This window comes from Dermochelys coriacea, chromosome 5, assembly GCF_009764565.3.
Source record: "Dermochelys coriacea isolate rDerCor1 chromosome 5, rDerCor1.pri.v4, whole genome shotgun sequence".
NCBI lineage: Eukaryota > Metazoa > Chordata > Testudines > Dermochelyidae > Dermochelys > Dermochelys coriacea.
In genome coordinates this window covers 101,362,571-101,383,524 of record NC_050072.1, presented here as the reverse complement: position 1 = coordinate 101,383,524, position 20,954 = coordinate 101,362,571, and the positions used below count along the sequence as shown (strand labels likewise).

At 43.6% G+C, this 20,954-nt stretch overlaps 1 long non-coding RNA gene across 1 annotated transcript; it reads left to right on the top strand.

The window, feature by feature from the left end:
* Positions 1 to 278: 278 nt before the first annotated feature.
* On the top strand, positions 279 to 20,818 carry LOC122460457. Its single transcript, XR_006281765.1, has 3 exons — positions 279 to 492; positions 4,714 to 4,795; positions 19,563 to 20,818. It is a non-coding gene; the product is annotated as an uncharacterized LOC122460457 (long non-coding RNA).
* The last annotated feature ends 136 nt before the right edge of the window (positions 20,819 to 20,954 follow it).

The following is a 20,954-nucleotide window of genomic DNA, read 5'->3' as shown; positions in this document are numbered from 1 at the left end:
TTTAGTCAGTTGCACTTATAGAATAGAAGAAATGTGGGTCTGGAAGAGACCTCAAGAGCTCATCTACTAGATCTAGTCCAGCCCTCTAAAACAGGATTAAGTATACCTACACCATCTCTGACTAGTATTTGTCGAACTTTTTCTTAAAAACCTGTGCAAAGTAGCTGTACGACACTACTCATCAGTATGGTTGCATTTCATATGCACTTTGTACAGGTGTAAAGGATTGCACCAAAAAAAAGCTGTGGCTGTGTACTCTGTGCTGTGTTCCTTAATTCATGCTTTCGATTGGCCCCTCTGATGCCAAAGTACTGCAGCTCATAAAGACAATCTGAATCACTGAAATAATGTTGATTTTAACTTCTCACACTCTCTCTCGAATCCACAAGCTCCTCCAAGGAATGTACTTGGTGTTAATACATGAAGAGAGAATTCTTTACTTTTCATAAGATGTGACACTCTTTGTTTACAAGTTATGGGCATTGCTATTAGGTGAGTTTTAGGCCTTGTTTTGTTGAGAGGGGGAGGAAGGGAGGGTGCGGGGGGAAAGAATGATACTGATCCAGCAAAAAAGTGTAGTACCAAGGGTCCAAATTCTGATCTTGGATAAGTACATACTACTCCCAGTGATGTAAATGGGAGCTGTATGCCCATATCAGAGGGCAGAATTTACCCTTTAGATTAAAAAACTAGAAGGGTTTAACTACAAGATAAGGGAGAAAAACCACAGTGTCAAACTTTGTTTTAATCTGTATTTGTTTCATACTGTAAAGATTCTAAAAAACTGCATTAAAAATCCTTGTATTGCATGTGTGCAAACAACACTTAAACTTGCAAGTGCTTTACAATTTTATTAATAAGTGCTGCTTAGCATCAAACAAACTAGTAAGTACTTAATTAAGGGATTGGATATGAAGGTGCAGTCACTTACTTTAAGTGTGTGTGTATACTAAAATCCAGTTTTGAATGCAATCTAATCACCTGTCTAACCTTCCTTAATGTACTTGCGGGTGTCAGTAATAATGTATAATTTATGAGGATTGTTTGCAATATATTCTCTAATGTTCAGATTGTTCATCTGAGGGCAAGGTTTGATTTTTATTTTTTTAAATCATTTTTTACTATTTGTATTTTCTTTTCACATTTGGACAACATTAAAGTGAATGAAAGGTTTTTACCTGTGAAGACCTGAGTTCAGGATTCTAGGCTATACGGCCAAAAAATGCACCCACAGGATTAAATTCACTTGTGCAGAAAGCCAGCACAAGTCTTGTATATCTCTTAATCCCTCAGCTAACTCCCTGGTCCTATAGCCCACAAGTGCAGGGAAATCTGCAGTGTGTTGCATGTACAAGCACTGAGAGATCAAGCCTGGTGCCAGCAATCACTCCAGCCTTTTAATTCTTTACAAATTATTTACATTAATGTGAAATTTATGTATAATTTATGAGGATTGTTTGCAATATATTCTCTAATGTTCAGATTGTTCATCTGAGGGCAAGGTTTGATTTTTATTTTTTTAAATCATTTTTTACTATTTGTATTTTCTTTTCACATTTGGACAACATTAAAGTGAATGAAAGGTTTTTACCTGTGAAGACCTGAGTTCAGGATTCTAGGCTATACGGCCAAAAAATGCACCCACAGGATTAAATTCACTTGTGCAGAAAGCCAGCACAAGTCTTGTATATCTCTTAATCCCTCAGCTAACTCCCTGGTCCTATAGCCCACAAGTGCAGGGAAATCTGCAGTGTGTTGCATGTACAAGCACTGAGAGATCAAGCCCTTAATCAGACTGGTGCCAGCAATCACTCCAACCTTTTAATTCTTTACAAATTATTTACATTAATGTGAAATTGCCTTATCTTCCTTCAGAGAAGGGTTGACATCAAGAAAGTTTTGTGCCTGTTTAACATCTGAACAACACCAGCTGTACAAAGCCCTAAACTCCACTCCCCATAGCTATCGCAGTTCCTCTCTACCTACAGAGCTATGGGACCAATGCAATAAAACTAGAAACAGGACTAAAGAACAATTCACTAACCAGGATGCTTTGCTCTTCTATATTTTTCCCCAATCCCATTTCTCTCCTCCTTTCTCTACTTCTACTCCCATTTTTACTCTAGCAATTGCTGTTTTTCTTATTTATTCTCTCATCTTCCCCTGTCAATCTCATTTTTGTTTGTCATGGTCTTATCCAGTTCTCATGCACTAGTCCAGTGCTGCAACGTTTTGTCTGCGAACACCACAGGGAAGATAAAATTAAAACTATATTTAAATAAAATTTCATGCAAAACATTTCTACTTTAACTTTTTTCTCCCTGAAGAAATAAATGAGGAAGAGGAAAGATGAAAAAGAAGACTCTTATTGTTTAAGAAACAAGGTGTTGTATGAAGAATTTCAGCAAACGCACACATGAACAAATTTTCAAAAGGGCTGTCACACGGTGAGCTGGCCCTTTAAGCATCCAGAGTTCAACCTCCCCTGAGACTAGTTTACCTCTCAGTGCAGAGGGGGAGAATCATGGGACTAGGAACAGGGCCTGGTTGGGGGATATAAGGATAACCTGAGATCAGTCAAGGGAGAGACTGAAACTATTAGGAGACTGGAGTGAGCTGCTCCACACAGAGACTCGGAGAAAGTGGGCTGGAGGCTCTCCTTAGTCCCCAGCCCAGGACCTGGGAAGTGCATGTCTGTGGGAAGCAGTAACTGATTAAGAAGGCTACAGGGGAACACACCTGCTGGGAAGAAAGCCTCAGAAAGGACAATTTTAAGGACTCTGCACTAAGGGTTGTGACCGAGCAGGAAGCTGGATGGAAGCTGTGTAGTTTTGAACTTTGATTTATTAACAAACTCCCAGAAGGGTTGAGTTATTATGAAAACACCTGCCGTGTGAACCTTGATTAACTTGATAAAAAGGAGTACTTGTGGCACCTTAGAGACTAACAAATTTATTTGAGCATAAGCTTTCGTGAGCTACAGCTCACTTCATCGGATGCATCAAATTAATTTATGCTCAAATAAATTTGTTAGTTTCTAAGTTGCCACAAGTACTCCTTTTCTTTTTGCGAATACAGACTAACACAGCTGCTACTCTGAAACTTGATAAAAAGGAAACTGAGGCACTGGAGGCACCCTAAGCCACCTTAGGTAGCTCCTGCTACAGAGGCCTTGACCTGTCCTCTTCACATGCATGATATCTGAGTACTGTCACTTCTGTATCCAGCTGCTAGAATGTAAATGAGCAACATTCATTTGTGTTCTGTCTGAAATTGTTAATGTGGTTTTGTGTATATACTCTGTTATCTGGGTGCACAAAGGAACGCTACGTTTTGAAATTTTGGCCTTTGTCAATTTGTTTGGCAAGTGGTGTCACTATTGTTTTCCCTCTGGTAGCTCCGTAGATTAACTTCAATATGTATCATCTAATTAAAGAATAGGATTGGGAGCAGGTTTTTCCCAGAATTCTTTTAAATTATTTCCCTTCCCCGCCCCCCACCCAACAGGGCTTCTTTCTTACAGCTTTCCTAGCATAAAATCCTTGTGTTTACTCCGATGTTTCTGCACACAACCTATTTTGTACTTGAATCCAGTAAACAATTGCTCGCTCGAGCACACAAACACGAAGACTCCTTAGACTTCCTCCCTTTTAATTCTATTGACCAGAAATGTATAGGAATGAAGTAGATCATGGGCTTGATAGTAGGAAATAGTCTTTCCTCTTTAGGTCACCAGTTCAAACTATTATCTTCTGAGGGCTATTTGGGACCTATGTAAAAGGATGCTTGTAATCTAAAATCCAGATCGGAACTGAGAAATGTTCATACAATAACTATCACCACAGCTGGTGCTGGCTGTTAATCCTAGCAGAGAGGCCAAGGATTAAGGGGCATGGAGGTTGAACTCCCACAAATCCCCTCTAGGTCTGAGGCAAACTGGTGCAGCATGTGGCATTTCAGCTTTTGCTGGTGCCTGTGCTTCCTATTTTCTGTGGATAAATAGAAGACTTCAGCCTCCAGGACTGAGGACACCAGCTCATTTTATGCAGACCAAACAACCATCACATGGTAACAACTTTAGTTATTGCTCCTGTGAAGTTGTTTCCATTTATTTATGAATGCAATTGAAACTTCCTGAGCACTTAAAAGGAAAGCTAAGCTTACAAAGCCTGCAACGATTTAACTGCTGGCTAAATAATATATCTGTCACAGATGGGGGTGTGTAAAATAAATGTAATCAACTCATTTATTTTTGGATCCAAGACTTTCCAGCAGTGTCCTAAATCTGTGTAATGTGACTAAATGCTGCATTTGAATCTCTGATTTTAGCTGAAAAATGTGTAAAATCTCAGGTACCGAGATAGGTTATTGGCTGACTATACAACAGATGAGGCTCACAAGTACAAGTTGTTCCAGGAAAACTCAACTGTAATTCACACTAACTAAAACCTATATTTTCCTCTAGGTATGTGCAGAGAACTCCCACTAACTTTGGGTTTGATCCTACTTCCACTCAAATCGGTGACAGTTCTGCCACTGACTTTAATGTGAGCAAGATCTAGCCCTTTTAATATGAGTTGCATGTGTTCTTCTCTTGATATACTCCTTTTTGTCATTTCTAGATCTTACTTTCTCAGCTGGTAGCATGGAAATAACTTACCTGTTTCGCAACTAGTGCCTATTTTATTACTCAGACCACACCTTCTTTTACAGATTTGCCATCAGAAACCCAGAAGACACATGGATCTGAAAATCCACACTTTCAAGGAGAAAGCAGGATGCCAGCAGTATACAGGTTTGGTGCAGAGTCTTACTTCTATCCCTTTAATGAATAATGTTCCCCAAATATCACAGAACTTCAATATGCATATGAGAAGAGAATTTGTCCTTTTATAATTAACATAAGAAGGTCTGTACTAGGTCAGACCAATGGTCCAATTAGCCTACTATACTGTCTTCTGACACTTGCATAATGACAGGTTTCAGAGTAGCACCGTGTTAGTCTGTATTCGCAAAAAGAAAAGGAGTACTTGTGGCACCTTAGAGACTAACAAATTTATTAGAGCATAAGCTTTCGTGATTTGTTAGTCTCTAAGGTGTCACAAGTACTCCTTTTCTTTTTGTCTTCTGACAGTGGCAAATGCCAGGTGCTTCAGAGGGGATTAACAAAACAGGACTATTTGAGTGATCCATCCCGTCATTCAGTCTCGGTTTCTGGCCATTGGAGGTTTAGGGACACCTGGAGCATGGGGTCGCATCCCTGACCATCTTTGCTAATGGTCATTGATGGACCTATTCTCCAGGAACTCATCTAATTCTTTTTTTAAACCCAGTTATATTTAATAACTGTGCATAAAATACACCACAGATAAGGACACTTTACCAATAATATTTTGGCTGTGATGGTGAAACTGAGAAGTCTTTGACAAAGACACAACAACAATCTCAAATGCAGGTTTATTTAAAAGCAACCCTTATTTAAACAAAGGATATTCATAATAAAATTATAGTACTCCCATGATAATCCTTTTATCTCTGGAAAATAGGTTTTCCCTTAGCCCAATTACTGGTAGGAGTTTTTATTAACTTCCTGTGCCAAAGAATTATTATTAAATCATACTTGATGGAAGGCTTAAAAATCCTGGTATATTTTAAAAAAAAAAATACACTGTTTGGATTTTTATTTGCCTTCTGGCTTTTGAACCTTCAAGGTGCACATGGATCACTTTATCAGCCATAAGGGCTAGAAACTTTTTTTTTAATTGAAAACTCAGCTTCTCATATAATCCCTTGTGTCTAGGAGCTGGGGATTTTAAGTAAAATATCAAATGTGTGAGAGTTGGCAATACTGTTTCTAGTAAAAGTAGGAAATAATACTAAAATGGTTGACAAGGTCCCTTTAAGAGAAGAGATTAAAATACTAGGAGGAAACACTAATGAGGACAAAGATGTTCAAACAAGGCAGCTAGCGTAAGAGAACTCCTGATCATTATTTATTTTTGCTGTTGAATGTGGCTCCACCCATAAAGCATATTTGATTATTGAGGTTTTAAGGCAAACAAATACTCTGACACACATTAAACAAAGAAGAGAAAGAGACTGTGTGTGTATGTGATGTCAGAAGATTCAGCAACAGATGAATGGAAACAAACAACAAAATCCCCAACTTTTGTGAGATTTGATTGGTACAAATCAAATCAAAATAAGTCATAGAAAGCCAGATAAATATTTGGAGATAAAAATGGAAACCAAACTAAAATCAATAAGAATATAAATGTGTCTATTAAAAAGGCAACGAAAGCAAAGAATAGAAAAATGAGTGAGCCATAGAAGATACCCGAAACATGTAACACATTAGCGACACACAGAGGAAACAAACAATATAACCCCTCTGAATTTTCAAGGGTTTGTGGTGTGTCTTTAGATTAATACCTACTGTGAATTAAATAGCCCTTACTGTGCAAGTTTTTGTGTGGATGGGTATGTATATTATTTTGTTGCAAAGACTTGTCTTCCACTTGCAGTAACTACAAAGATGGATTCATCTCATGATTTGCATGAAACATAAAATAATTGTTAAATTTTACAAGTGAAAGGTGAAGAATTTATATGGCTGGGAGACAGGAAGTTTAAAGTTTAATATTTCGACATTAGTTTAGTCCCATTGCACACGTGTGGTATTTTCATTACTGCAGATAAATCCATGGCAAATGGCTTGTAGAACCACTCCCTAGGGAGCCTGACATCAGTGGAACTATTCACCTGTGTTAAGTTAAATGTGTGTGTATTCAAGCTTGTATCCACAGAGCACTAGTGTGCATTAGCTGGCTGTAAATTCTAGTGCATGACAGTGTGTTATGTGCTAACTGTCCACGTGGACCCTGCTGACATGCACTAAAAATTCTTTAGTAAGTGTTGACATAGTTCTGTTCAAAATAGGACTATAGCAGGGCACACTACAAAAATTTTAGTGCATGCCAGCACAGCCCACATGGACAGTTAGTGTGTGACATGCTGACACACACTGGAATTTACATCCTACCTGTGTGCACTAACCCACCTCTATAGACAAGCCCTAAGGCTTTGCAAGGTCAGGACCTTACAGTCTGATCTTGCTCTCATTCAATTCAATGGCTGCTGCGGGGAGAGAGAGCTGCAGGGGAGTCCTCTCTCCCCACCATAGCCCCAGCCCAGAGCCCTCGCCCCCCCCCAAACCCCCACCACCACCGCATCCCAACCCTCTGACCCAGCCCTGAGCCCCCTCCCACATGCCAAACCCCTCTGCCCCACCCTGCCACATGAATTTTGTTATGTGCACCAGTATGGAGGTGATGTCACACATATTGGTGCATATAACAAAATTCATTCTGCACATGGATGGGGAAAATTAGAGGAAACACTGCTGCACAGTATTTCATTGCTGTGTAGACTTTTGGGCTTGAACTGCAGCCTGGGTGCTAGGACCTTATGGGGTGGGAGGGTCCCAGCACTCTGGCTCCAGCCTGAGCCTGGAGGTCACACTGCTATGAAACAGCCCCGCAGCCCGAGCCCCGCGATGAGCCCAAGTTGGCTGGCACAGGCCAGCGATGGGTTTTAATTTACTGTGTAGACATACCCCAGAAGTCAATGGGGCTCTACAAAGTTTCAGGGATCCACCCACCTAGATCCAGTTGGAAGGTTAGAGCCTACATTTAAGGTTCATCTGCTTTTAAACTGACTGCAATAAATTATTAAAGCAAAAAAAAACAAAACTGGTTTTCCCTATGCTCACGAAACTCTGCACTTACTGTGAATTTTGCTTAAATTTTACAGTGCAGAGAAGAAGAACTTTCTTAGACTGGGTATGTGAAGTTTCAATCCCAAAAGGGCATTTGAGATATTTAAGAGTAACCAAAAGAAGATATTTATAACAGAATACTCCTCTCATCTATAATATCCACTATACTGTTTCTGAAGCCAACAGTCCTGATCTAGCAAACACTAGTTGCAAGAAGACCCCTCTTCCTCCCTCCTATTGAAGTCTATAGAGCTCTGTGGGGGCACAAACAGAGTCAATGGCAGGATCAAAGCCTCATAGTTTTCTCACCAAGAGGAGGAGGAGAAGAAATGCGCACACACAAGAAAAGGAGGGGAGGGGATCAGTGATGAGCTGCCAAAATCTTAACAACTGGTTCCCTATAAAAAGTTATGATTTAAGGGATGTGCCCCAGTATGTATTTTTTGTACCAAGAGGGTTACCATACATCTGTATTTTCCCGGGAGGAATTTTTAAAATTTAAAAATGTGTGTGTACAGCGATTTAAGAACCAAAAAGCCTGACCTGTCCGGGAAAATATGGATGTATGTTAACCCTGCCTAAAGTTTTTTTTAAAAAAGATGGGCCTGAACTAGAAATGAGCTCCGTTTCACATGTGACAGTCCCCGCCACTCCCTGGGGGTGTGCTAGGGTGACCAGATGTCCCGATTTTATTGAGACAGTCCTGATTTTGGGGTCTCTTTCTTATGTAGGCTCCTATTACCCCCCCACCCCATTCTGATTTTTCCACACTTGCTGTCTGGTCACCCTAGGGTGTGCACGTGTGGGTCCCAGCTGCTCCCTGCCCCCCTCATTGAAGTAGTTGTGCAAGGTTACTGCCCTGGGAACTGCAGGGCAGCAGTAGACATGGGGCCAGCTGCAGACAGGGGCATGGGGCAAGGCTAGCTGGAGGCATGGGGTGCAGGGCTGGCTGCAGGCAGGGTAGCGAGTGCAGGGTTGGCTGGAGACAGGAGGGTGTGGGGTTGGCTGGAGGCAAGGGGGTGCAGGGCTGGCTGCGGGCAGGACAGGGATAGGGGGTGCGGAGCTGGCTGGAGACAGGGCAGGGGTTGACTGGAGGCAGCTGGCTGCGGGCAGGGGGTGCGGGGGTGGCTGGAGATGGGCTGGCTGCAGGCAGGGCAGGGGGTGTGGCAGGGGCTGGCTACAGGCAGGACAGGGAGTGGCTGGAGACAGGGGCTGGCCGCAGGCAGGGGGTGCAGGGTTGGCTGGAGGCAGGGTAGGGGTGCATGCGGCAGGGGCTGGCTATGGACAGGGCAGAGGGTGTGTGCGGCAGGGGTTGGCTGGAGGCAGGGCAGGGAGTGCAGCAGGGGCTGGCTGGAGGCAGGGCAGGGGGTGCAGCAGGGGCTGGCTGTGGGTAGGGCAGGGGGTGCAGCAGGGGCTGGCTGTGGGTAGGGCAGGGGGTGCAGCAGGGGCTGGCTGCGGGTAGGGCTGGCTACAGGCAGGGGTTGCGGCAGGGGCTGGCTGCAGGCAGGGAGTGCAGGGGCGGCTGGAGACAGGGGCTGGCTGCGGGCAGGGCAGGGGGTGCAGGGCTGGCTGGAGGCAGGGCAGGAGGTGCGGGGTGGCTGGAGGCAGGGGCTGGCTGCAGGCAGGGAGTGCAGGGGCGGCTGGAGACGGGCTGGCTGCGGGCAGGGCAGGGGGTGTGGCAGGGCTGGCTACAGCAGGACAGGGAGTGGCTGGAGATGGGGGCTGGCTGCAGGCAGGGGGTGCGGGGTTGGCTGGAGGCAGGGTAGGAGTGCGTGCGGCAGGGGCTGGCTGTGGACAGGGCAGGGGTGCATGGCTGGCTGTGGGCAGGGGGTGCAGGGCTAGCTGGAAACAGGGCAGAGGGTGTGGCTGGAGGCAGGGAAGGGGGTGCGGCAGGGGCTAGCTGCAGGTAGGGCAGGGGGTGCAGGGCTGGCTGGAGGCAGAGCAGGGGGTGCGGGGTGGCTGGAGACAGGGGCTGGCTGCAGGCAGGGGTTGCGGCAGGGGCTGGCTGCAGGCAGGGAGTGCAGGGGCGGCTGGAGCGGGGGCTGGCTGCGGGCAGGGCAGCGGGTGCGGCGGGGGCTGGCTGCGGGCAGGGCAGCGGGTGCGGGGTGGCTGGAGACAGGGGCTGGTTGCAGGCAGGGGTTGCAGCAGGGGCTGGCTCCAGGCAGGGAGTGCAGGGGCGGCTGGAGCGGGGGCTGGCTGCGGGCAGGGCAGCGGGTGCGGCGGGGGCTGGCTGCGGGCAGGGCAGCGGGTGCGGGGTGGCTGGAGACAGGGGCTGGTTGCAGCAGGGGCTGGCTCCAGGCAGGGAGTGCAGGGGCGGCTGGAGACAGGGGCTGGCTGCGGGCAGGGTGGTGGGTACTCACAGGGAAAGCAGCAGGACGCAGCCCAGGCCCAGCAGAGCAACCGGGGACCCAGCAGGCAGCAGCGGGAGCCCAAGGGCCAGGGGAGCAGCAACATCAACAGGGCTTGTGCCCAGAGCCAGGCAGCAGCCCAAATGGCTCCCGCAGCGCAGCGCCCCCGGCGGCTGGAAGAGGAATTACATCCCCTCCCGGCTTGAGCCCATCAAAGCCTCAGCGCCCCCTGCAGGGAAGCGGGTTAACACCCGGTTCTAAAACTGCTTCAAAATTTAACAACCGGTTCGTGCGAACCGGCTCCAGCCCTCCCACTGGAGGGGATATGAGAAGGTATTTTCCACTAGTCACCCTGTGTTTTGAAGTGTGCTCCCTTTTTATACAGTTTTGACTGCAGACCTTGTTCCATGTTCTTTCCTCTTGGTGGTGCAGCATGCCCAGTGTGAGGGAAGGTTATCTTGTAGAGTATGACTTCTTATTTTCCCAGAGATATTTGAAAGCATGAGGACAAGCAAGAATAATCGGTGATTTTGATTATTCATTGATCATCCTGCCTTTTCCCTCTCTCTCATGCCTCCAAAGAAAATGGCAAGGGAGCGTATTTGAAAATCCCTACCATACTTTTTTCCAAAGGCACCTAAGAGGCATAGGTGCCCAAATCCCACTGAAATCCAATGGGATTGGCGTGCCTAACTTCCTTAACCCTTTTTTAAAATCTCGGCCTATATAAACATAAATAAATATCTTTGATTTTAAGCCCATGCAAATTAGGTTCAATCAATGTTCAGAATATAAAAACATCAAAGCAGGGAAACCGAGTTAAGGCTAATATTTTTTCTTAGCTATATACAGCCGGGGAGGGTATGGAGTGAGGGGTGATGAAGAAAATTTGATCCTTAGCTCTAGATAACTTCACTGATTTCATACATTTTAAGCTGAACCCAAAATGTGGTGTGAATGATAGCACTTTCATAGGTGTGCTATTTTATATCAATACCACCTACTAAGAAAATTGTATTCTTAAAACAATAATCCTACATGAAGAGGTGTTTTCAGGAGCTATTCCTCTTACAAATGCAATTACATGATGATAGAAGAAAACAGTGCTTCCGCCGACGTGCACGAGCTGAAATTGTGGAAAAGCAGCATCACTTGCCCCATAACCTCAGCCATGCAGAACACAATGCCATCCACAGCCTCAGATGCAACTTTGACATCACAGTAAAAAAGGCTGATAAAGGAGGTGCTGTCGTCATCATGAATAGGTCGGAGTATGAACAAGAGGCTACTAGGCAGCTCTCCAACACCACTTTCTACAAGCCATTACCCTCTGATCCCACTGAGAGTTACCCAAAGGAACTACAGCATTTGCTCAAGAAACTCCCTGAAAAAGCACAAGAACAAATCCGCACAGACACACCCCTAGAACCCCGACCTGGGGTATTCTATCTGCTACCCAAGATCCATAAACCTGGAAATCCTGGATGCCCCATCATCTCAGGCATTGGCACCCTGACAGCAGGATTGTCTGGCTATGTAGACTCCCTCCTCAGGCCCTACATTACCAGCACTCCCAGCTATCTTCGAGACACCACTGACTTTCTGAGAAAACTACAATCCATTGCTGATCTTCCTAAAAACAGCATCCTAGCCACTGTGGATGTAGAAGCCCTCTACACCAACATTCCACACAAAAATGGACTACAAGCCATCAGGAACAGTATCCCTGATAATGTCACGGCTAACCTGGTGGCTGAACTTTGTGACTTTGTCCTCACCCATAAGTATTTCACATTTGGGGACAATGTACACCTTCAAATCAGTGGCACTGCGATGAGTACCCGCATGGCCCCACAGTATGCCAACATTTTTATGGCTGACTTAGAACAACGCTTCCTCAGCTCTCGTCTCCTAATGCCCCTACTCTACTTGCGCTACATTGATGACATCTTCATCATCTGGACCCATGGAAAAGAAGCCCTTGAGGAATTCCACCATGATTTCAACAATTTCCATCCCATCATCAACCTCAGCCTGGACCAGTCCACACAAGAGATCCACTTCCTGGACATTACGGTGCTAATAAGCGATGGTCACATAAACACCACCTTATATCGGAAACCTACTGACCGCTATTCCTACCTACATGCCTCTAGCTTTCATCCAGATCATACCACACGATCCATTGTCTACAGCCAAGCTCTACAATATAACTGCATTTGCTCCACCCCTCAGACAGAGACAAACACCTACAAGATCTCCATCATGCATTCCTACAACTACAATATCCACCTGCTGAAGTGAAGAAACAGACTGACAGAGCCAGAAGAGTACCCAGAAGTCACCTACTACAGGACAGGCCCAACAAAAATAATAAGAGAATGCCACTAGCCATCCCCTTCAGCCCCCAACTAAAACCTCTCCAACGCATCATCAAGGATCTACAACCTATCCTGAAGGACGACCCATCACTCTCACAGATCTTGGGAGACAGGTCAGTCCTTGCTTACAGACAGCCCCCCAACGAGAAGCAAATACTCACCAGCAACCACACACCACACAACAGAACCACTAACCCAGGAACCTATCCTTGCAACAAAGCCCGTTGCCAACTCTGTCCACATATCTATTCAGGGGACACCATCATAGGGCCTAATCACATCAGCCATACTATCAGAGGCTCGTTCACCTGCGCATCTACCAATGTGATATATGCCATCATGTGCCAGCAATGGCCCTCTGCCATGTACATTGGTCAAACTGGACAGTCTCTACGTAAAAGAATAAATGGACACAAATCAGACATCAAGAATTACAACATTCAAAAACCAGTTGGAGAACACTTCAATCTCTCCGGTCACTCGATTACAGACCTAAGAGTGGCTATCCTTCAACAAAAAAGCTTCAAAAACAGACTCCAACGAGAGACTGCTGAATTGGAATTAATTTGCAAACTGGCTACAATTAACTTAGGCTTGAATAGAGACTGGGAATGGATGAGTCATTACACAAAGTAAAACTATTTCCCCATGTTATTTCTCCCCCCCACTCCACCCCACCTCCCACTGTTCCTCAGATATTCTTGTTAACTGCTGGAAATAGCCTACCTTGCTTGTCACCATGAAAGGTTTTCCTCCTTTCCCCCACCGCTGCTGGTGATGGCTCATCTTAAGTGATCACTCTCCTTACAGTGTGTATGATAAAACCCCTTGTTTCATGTTCTCTGTGTGTGTATATAAATCTCCCCTCTGTATTTTCCACGAAATGCATCCAATGAAGTGAGCTGTATCTCACGAAAGCTTATGCTCAAATAAATTTGTTAGTCTCTAAGGTGCCACAAGTACTCCTTTTCTTTTTGTGAATACAGACTAACGCGGCTGCTACTCTGAAACCTATTTCCTCCTGAAGCTATTAAAATTTGAAACTGAGGAGCCTGTAGCCAAAACATACAGGTTGACAACTCCTCTTTCTGCCTGATTTAGGCCTTGATCCTGCCATGACTTCCATGCAGCTGGCCCTAGCTCAGCATGGATTCTCATTAACTTCACTGGGGGGCTCTGCTTCAACACAAAGGACTGACTACGTAGAGCTCATTGCAGGACTGGGGCCTAAGCAAAGGCTTTTGGGGGGCATGATATGGACATGTAATTCCTTAACAATACCCTCTTACCGCCTTTAATGTGGGAGGAATGTTGACTGGATGGCTGGGGATGAGTGGTTCAGATGCATGCTTGGCAGGAGGGGAGCCCCCCTCCCTTCATTCTCTGCTTAGCAGTGCCTGGGTAAAGGAGATGGGGACAGCTGATAGGCAAGAAGAAGATGGGGCACAAGCAGCAGTCAATTTGAGCTAATCCCAGGTTTTGCAAAAGCTTCTTTCTCTCCAGTTAGCTGCCCTGCCCTCACTCCCTGTGGCTGTAGACTAAGAGCTGTGCTGCTTGTGGTGCTTCAGATCCAACCAACCACCTGTTTTGAGGGGGTCAGGAAGGAATTTTTTGATTGGGCTAAATTGGCAAGTAGCCTAGTTAGGTTTTTTGGCCTTCCTCACAGCCTCCCAGTAGCACACTTGGGTTAGAAGCAACAGGATTTGAGATTCGTATAATGCTGTTATGATTGCTGACTCACTGAAACTTACAGCCATTGTCTATGCTAGGCAAAGGCTAAAAGGACCAATTCCCAGCAGTAAATGAGACCGAGGATCGTGCAGATGGACTTTGCACTTATGAGGTAGAGAAGCTTCAGGTCTCTGCAGACTACAGTTCACCTCACCTAGCCTTATGGCCTCTGTCACTCCCTGCTCACATATGTGGGGGTGGGGTGTGTAGAAGTTTCATAACTGAACTGAGTCCACGAGATCGGCAGGAAGAGTCTACCTCGAGTTGTTGTTCGGTTTGTTGTCAAAACCCTGTTACCTGCACTTGAAACAATTAAATGCCTGGTGTGTGAGAGCTGGGGCGGGTGATGTAGTGCTCCTCCCAAGTTATAATTAATAAAGATGCAATCTGCTGTTTAAACCCTCCCACATGTCCGTCAATCATTTGCCTCTTTGTCCAGGTCAATGAAAGGCTTTTCAGATGTATGTATGTTATTGGATGGATCCTGAGAAAGACTGATATAGCTAGATTCTCCAAAAATTCTCCAGGTATTATTATAGCTATTAAAAATGGGAGGGAGGGAAAGCTTTTGAAAATTTTGCAAGTTTTTTTGGACATTTTACATCAATATTTTGATCTCTTCTAAATTTTCCAACCAGAAAAGACTCAAAATTAGCTCCCATTTACTGATTATAACATCCACGGGCCTGTTCATGAGCCCCGTGGCTTATAGCAACCCTTTCAGTGCTCATATCCTCCTGTGGATTAAAAAAGCATTTTTAAAATCACCACTACGCCATAAGACCCACATGTCACAGTTCAGGATAATCGCGCCTGTATTCCCCCTCCTTGATTGACTCCCTCAAGGTTCCTGGCTCACCGCTCTTGGGGAGACCCATGTCTCTCTCCCTCATGACCAGGACTTTTCCAGGCTTCATAGTTCCCTGCCTACACTGTGATATCCCCATCAAGCCAGACAGCCTAAACAAATCAGTGTCTGCACTTTGCTTTATCTCGGAAGGCTATGAACAGCTGAAATTGCCCTCAATTGTAAGTTGCAACAGAGCTCTTTCTAAGCAAGCACATTTATGCTTAAGGTGAAAGCATTACAGAGAAAACATTAAAAACAATTAAAGAACCTACATGCAAACTAAAAAGCTTACCCGAGATCACCTCCAACTTCAGCCTCTGGCTCTGGTAGGTGTCAGTCCTTCAAAACCCACAAATGAGTTTTTCCTGTGATACAAGTTCATAACTGTCTCAGATTCAGAGCCAGAACAACCATGAATAGTTCAGTCTTTCCTTTATACAGCTTGGGCCTTTGATCTTAGCCTTATGTAATAGGTGATCAGCAGACAAAGGGCTACTCCTCAGGGTATAGCTTCAAAAAGCTGAGTTTTTGCCTAAATGGAGACGTGGAATTTGCATTCACCACCACCTGAATATTTTGCAGAAAATTCACTGCACACCTATTATCCCAAAAGTTCATTCTTGTCTGGCACATTGTTCAATATAGTTTTTTGATCATTTAGGCCTTATATCACATCTTTCCCCAGAGAGGTTACATACAATCCAGCCCACAGTAATACATAAATTTTATATTTAGTACAATAGACCCCCTAAAGACACTTCAACGTAATTCAATAATGTTTTTCAAGGCTATTGCCGGAAATTGTCATATCTGTCACACCACTTTTTCCAAGGGCCTCTGAAATTTGGGCATATAACTATTTGTACATACAAAAGCCAGATGAAAATTTCCATTGTAAATAATACAATAGCAATGTGACTTTAAGTACCATTAGAAACTCACAAAATCAAGGTTGTGAAAACCAGAGGCCCTTAGCCTGCATTGTGATGCATATGGGCAAAGCTCCACATCCCTATATATCACATTGTAAGATCAGGGATTTTCTTTGTAAACCAGAATGCAGGAAATCACTGAATGCTCACTGCTTCCATGGTTAGATTTCCTGACCTCTGTCACTGAGTACAACATCCTTGACTCAGGTCAGTTTAAATGATTTTTTTAAGAGGAAGAGAACAAATGTCTAGACAGAAGGGTTTTAAAACAAAATTAATTATTTTCTCACTGTGTAAAATGTCTTACCCTGTGTAAGTGTGAAAGGGTATACAAGGTCCTCACGTGCCAATGGAAAGGATGCCCTCTGCCCCAGTGATGACTCTAAGAGGAGACCTCACCAAGCCAGACAATAGTGTGGGGGTTTCACAGGGGTTAATTCCAAGCCAGGAGTCACAGACAACTCAGAGAGACGCTATCATAATGGAGCTAGTTGGTTGCAGCTGAGATTGTTTAGATTCTGCTCCTTAAAAAGAAGGTGTGGCTTTCGGAGAGAAGAAGGACAAAGATTTTGGGGTTGTATGCTGAAAGCCAGTACTGAAAGGGAAAATATAGGTGCTATCCTGTCTCATTGTACTTTTTGTTTATATAATTTTGTATTGCAAACTATAGAGAAGAAGTGCAATTAAGGACAAAAGTTGGTCCAGTAAAAGATATTACTTCCACCCACCTTGTCTTTCTAACATCCTGGGACAACACTGCAAACCGTAATTTTAAAGTCCACTTGTGATAATTAATCTAGTTTATTATGCATGATAGTGTATGGGCATTATTAGTAAATAACACTCTTATAAAGCCAAGCTTCAGTGTAAATTCCATAATCTAGTTTAAGGATATATTCAAAAAGGGGTTATTATTATATAATGAGTTAATTGGTACAAGGATTTCAGTTACATAACTTCTAAAAAAAGTAGAAGTAGGAGAATGCCGTATAAAGATATGCTGAGAATATTTGTTCAAGTCTTTAAACACATATACTTCTGCCAAGTTTTGTGTTAATTTTTTACCAAGATTCACCTAAGTTCTTTGTACAGGAATGCTCATGGAAAGAATATTTGGAACTTGCTTTCTTTGAACATCATCCCCAGAAAGTGATTATGGGATATACACTCATATAATTAAGACAAAGAATTGATACCATCTAACGTATATGGCCAATCATGAGTAAGCGCCATAGCTCAGATTTCACTTAGCTAGCTGTACACATGAAAACGTTTGGATATATTTGAGAATTACACTCTGTTCTTTTTTGCTGGCAGTACATCTCTGAGATGAAATTCATTGATTTAAATTATTCTTTATGAATTATTTGATCACATCTAGAAAGAGTAACTTCATAATCATAAAAAGAAAAGGAGGACATGTGGCACCTTAGAGACTAACAAATTTATTTGAGCATAAGCTTTCGTGAGATACAGCTCACTTCATCGGATGCATTCAGTGGAAATACAGTGGGGAGATTTATATACACAGACAACATGAAACAATGGGTGTTACCATACACACTGTAACGAGAATGATCAGGTAAGGTGAGCTATTACCAGCAGGAGGGAGGGGGACCTTTTGTAGTGATAATCAAGGTGGGCCATTTCCAGCCGTTGACAAGAACGTCTGAGGAACAGCAGGCGGGGAATAAACATGGGGAAATAGTTTTACTTTGTGTAATGACCCATCCACTCCCAGTCTTTATTCAAGCCTAAATTAATTGTATCCGGTTTGCAAATTAATTCCAATTCAGCAGTCTCTCGTTGGAGTCTGTTTTTGAAGTTTTTTTGTTGAAGAATTGCCACTTTTAGGTCTGTAATCGAGTGGCCAAAGAGATTTTTATGGCTGACTTAGAACAACGCTTCCTCTCGTCCCCTAATGCCCCTACTCTACTTGCGCTACATTGATGACATCTTCATCATCTGGACCCATGGAAAAGAAGCTCTTGAGGAATTCCACCATGATTTCAACAATTTCCATCCCACCATCAACCTCAGCCTGGACCAGTCCACACAAGAGATCCACTTCCTGGACACTACGGTGCTAATAAGCGATGGTCACATAAACACCACCCTATACCGGAAACCTACTGACCGCTATGCCTACCTACATGCCTCCAGCTTTCATCCAGACCACACCACACGATCCATTGTCTATAGCCAAGCTCTACGATACAACCGCATTTGCTCCAACTCCTCAGACAGAGACAAACACTTACAAGATCTCTATCAAGAGTTCTTACAACTACAATACCCACCTGCTGAAGTGAAGAAACAGATTGACAGAGCCAGAAGAGTACCCAGAAGTTACCTGCTACAGGACAAGCCCAACAAAGAAAATAATAGAACACCACTAGCCATTACCTTCAGCCCCCAACTAAAACCTCTCCAACGCCTCATCAAGGATCTACAACCTATCCTGAAGGACGACCCATCACTCTTACAGATCTTGGGAGACAGGTCAGTCCTTGCTTATAGACAGCCCCCCAACCTGAAGCAAATACTCACCAGCAACCACACACCACACAACAGAACCACTAACCCAGGAACCTATCCTTGAAACAAAGCCCGTTGCCAACTCTGTCCACATATCTATTCAGGGGACACCATCATAGGGCCTAATCACATCAGCCACACTATCAGAGGCTTGTTCACCTGCACATCTACCAATGTGATATATGCCATCATATGCCAGCAATGCCCCTCTGCCATGTACATTGGCCAAACTGGACAGTCTCTATGTAAAAGAATAAATGGACACAAATAGTAATAGCTCACCTTACCTGATCATTCTCGTTACAGTATGTATGGTAACACCCATTGTTTCATGTTGTCTGTGTATATAAATCTCCCCACTGTATTTCCACTGAATGCATCCGATGAAGTGAGCTGTAGCTCATGAAATGTATGCTCAAATAAACGTGTTAGACTCTAAGGTGCCACAAGTCCTCCTTTTCTTTTTGTGGGTATAGACTAACACAACTGCTACTCTGAAACCTGTCCATAATCATAATAAACTAATTATAACAGAATCAAAATTAAGTACTAGCAATCAGTAAAATAAATCAAGTAGGGTATCCCTATCTTGTACATGAGAACTCAGAGAAATAAAAAGGAAAATATTCTCTTGGTATTATCACTTACTGATGTTTGGAACCTTTCCAAAGCAATAGCACAAAAGCTAGCAAGGAATTAATGGCTGCTAGCTATCTGACAACTACTTCACTAGAAGATAATGGACAAAAAAGTTTCCATTACCTATCCAGTAGTACACAGCATAATATTTGGCAAAAGGTGAGAAGTGCTGTTTAATATCTCCCCTCTATACAGCTACAGAAGATTCTGTTCCTTTACCTTAGGAAACTGTTACTGTACTAGTGGAATGGATCCTGAAGGACTTAGGTTTCCTTGCTTTAAACATATACTTTTCTGACTTTCCATAGTTCACCTTGATATAGTAGTTCTTGACACTGTATTACCTTGAATATGTCTTCTGTACAGCCCAAAGAGTCTGAAATTATTCCCACTGAAGTCAGTGAGAATTTCAAAATTAAATTCTATTGAAGCAGGATTGGACGCAAACAGAATTCAACATTCTACAGAACCCGAAGACACTGCTAGATACAGTGTCATTGTTCTCAGCCATGAAGAGCCTGGGATCTGCACCTTGATAATATTGTCCATTATAAGCCTATTTTCCATTCAGGTGCTCAAACAGGCCATCCAGCATTGCAAAGTGCTGGACTGACAGCAGACCAGGTTACCCATCTGTAGACCTTGAAAAATATTTACTTTGGTTATGTGCATATCCAAGCCAGCCCTATGGACATGGCCTAGATTAGCCAATTGTCTTAAAAATATAGGAAATAGAGACTAGTTATATATTGAGAATTCCTGTGCCAGGGCTGACATCAGCACCATCAAATATATGCATACTCTAAGTCTATAGTTAAGCCAAAAAGAAAGCTTATACTGGAATTGCTGATTGAAGAGAACAAATTGAAGAATTCTCTGATGGCTAGGAAGATGGGGTCTTAGAGGTAGGAATCCAGAAGATTGAGCACACTATAAATGTGAACGGATTAATTGCCGGGATCACTGGCTTTAGAGTCGTCTTTTTCAGCCAAAGATATCCTCAGTCCCAGAAGTGGATAAAAATGCCTTGGTTCATTTGAAAACAATCAAGTCAATTGTGATGCAAGGTCCTCCTGATGCCAAAAGGCAGAAGGGAAAGGGATTCATAAGGGATCCCAGGGTCTGATATCTGCATACTAGTCCACCAAAGAATGTCATTAAAATCTCTAATAAAAGCCTGTGTCATATGGGTTATCGTAATTATTGTGAAATATGTATACAGCAAATATGTGAAGAGGTATGTGTGTATATATACTAAAAATTTGTTCTCTGGTTTGTGAGTGAAGACAGGTCACCAAAAGGCAATTCACCTACTCTTGACAGGTGGGGGAAAGAGATGCTTATCTCACTCTGGCTGGTTATGTGGAAATTAAATATTGTATGTTTCACAATGGATGCCCATTTACAGTTCGAGCAAAATGCTAATCAACAAATTGCCAGGGCTGGAGGAAAAAAACAAAACCAGCAGGGTCGGGATTATCCTGTTTGGGAGTAAGACAATTAACTTTTGAAACTATATCTGGAGTGCAGATGATTCCCCAGATATTCTGTCAATCTGTAAGGACAAGCAGCCAGACAGCTTGATCTTATGGGAAGGGATCTCAGCTAATCGCTGGGACAAGGACTTGTTTGGTAAGTTAAAGCTCAAGAAAGCATGTTATGATCTTGTTTTATATGTAATCATTTGTTTTCAATATTCTTACTTTCTATCTCTTGAATCTCTGTTCTTCGATAATAAATTTGTACTCTTTTTCATTA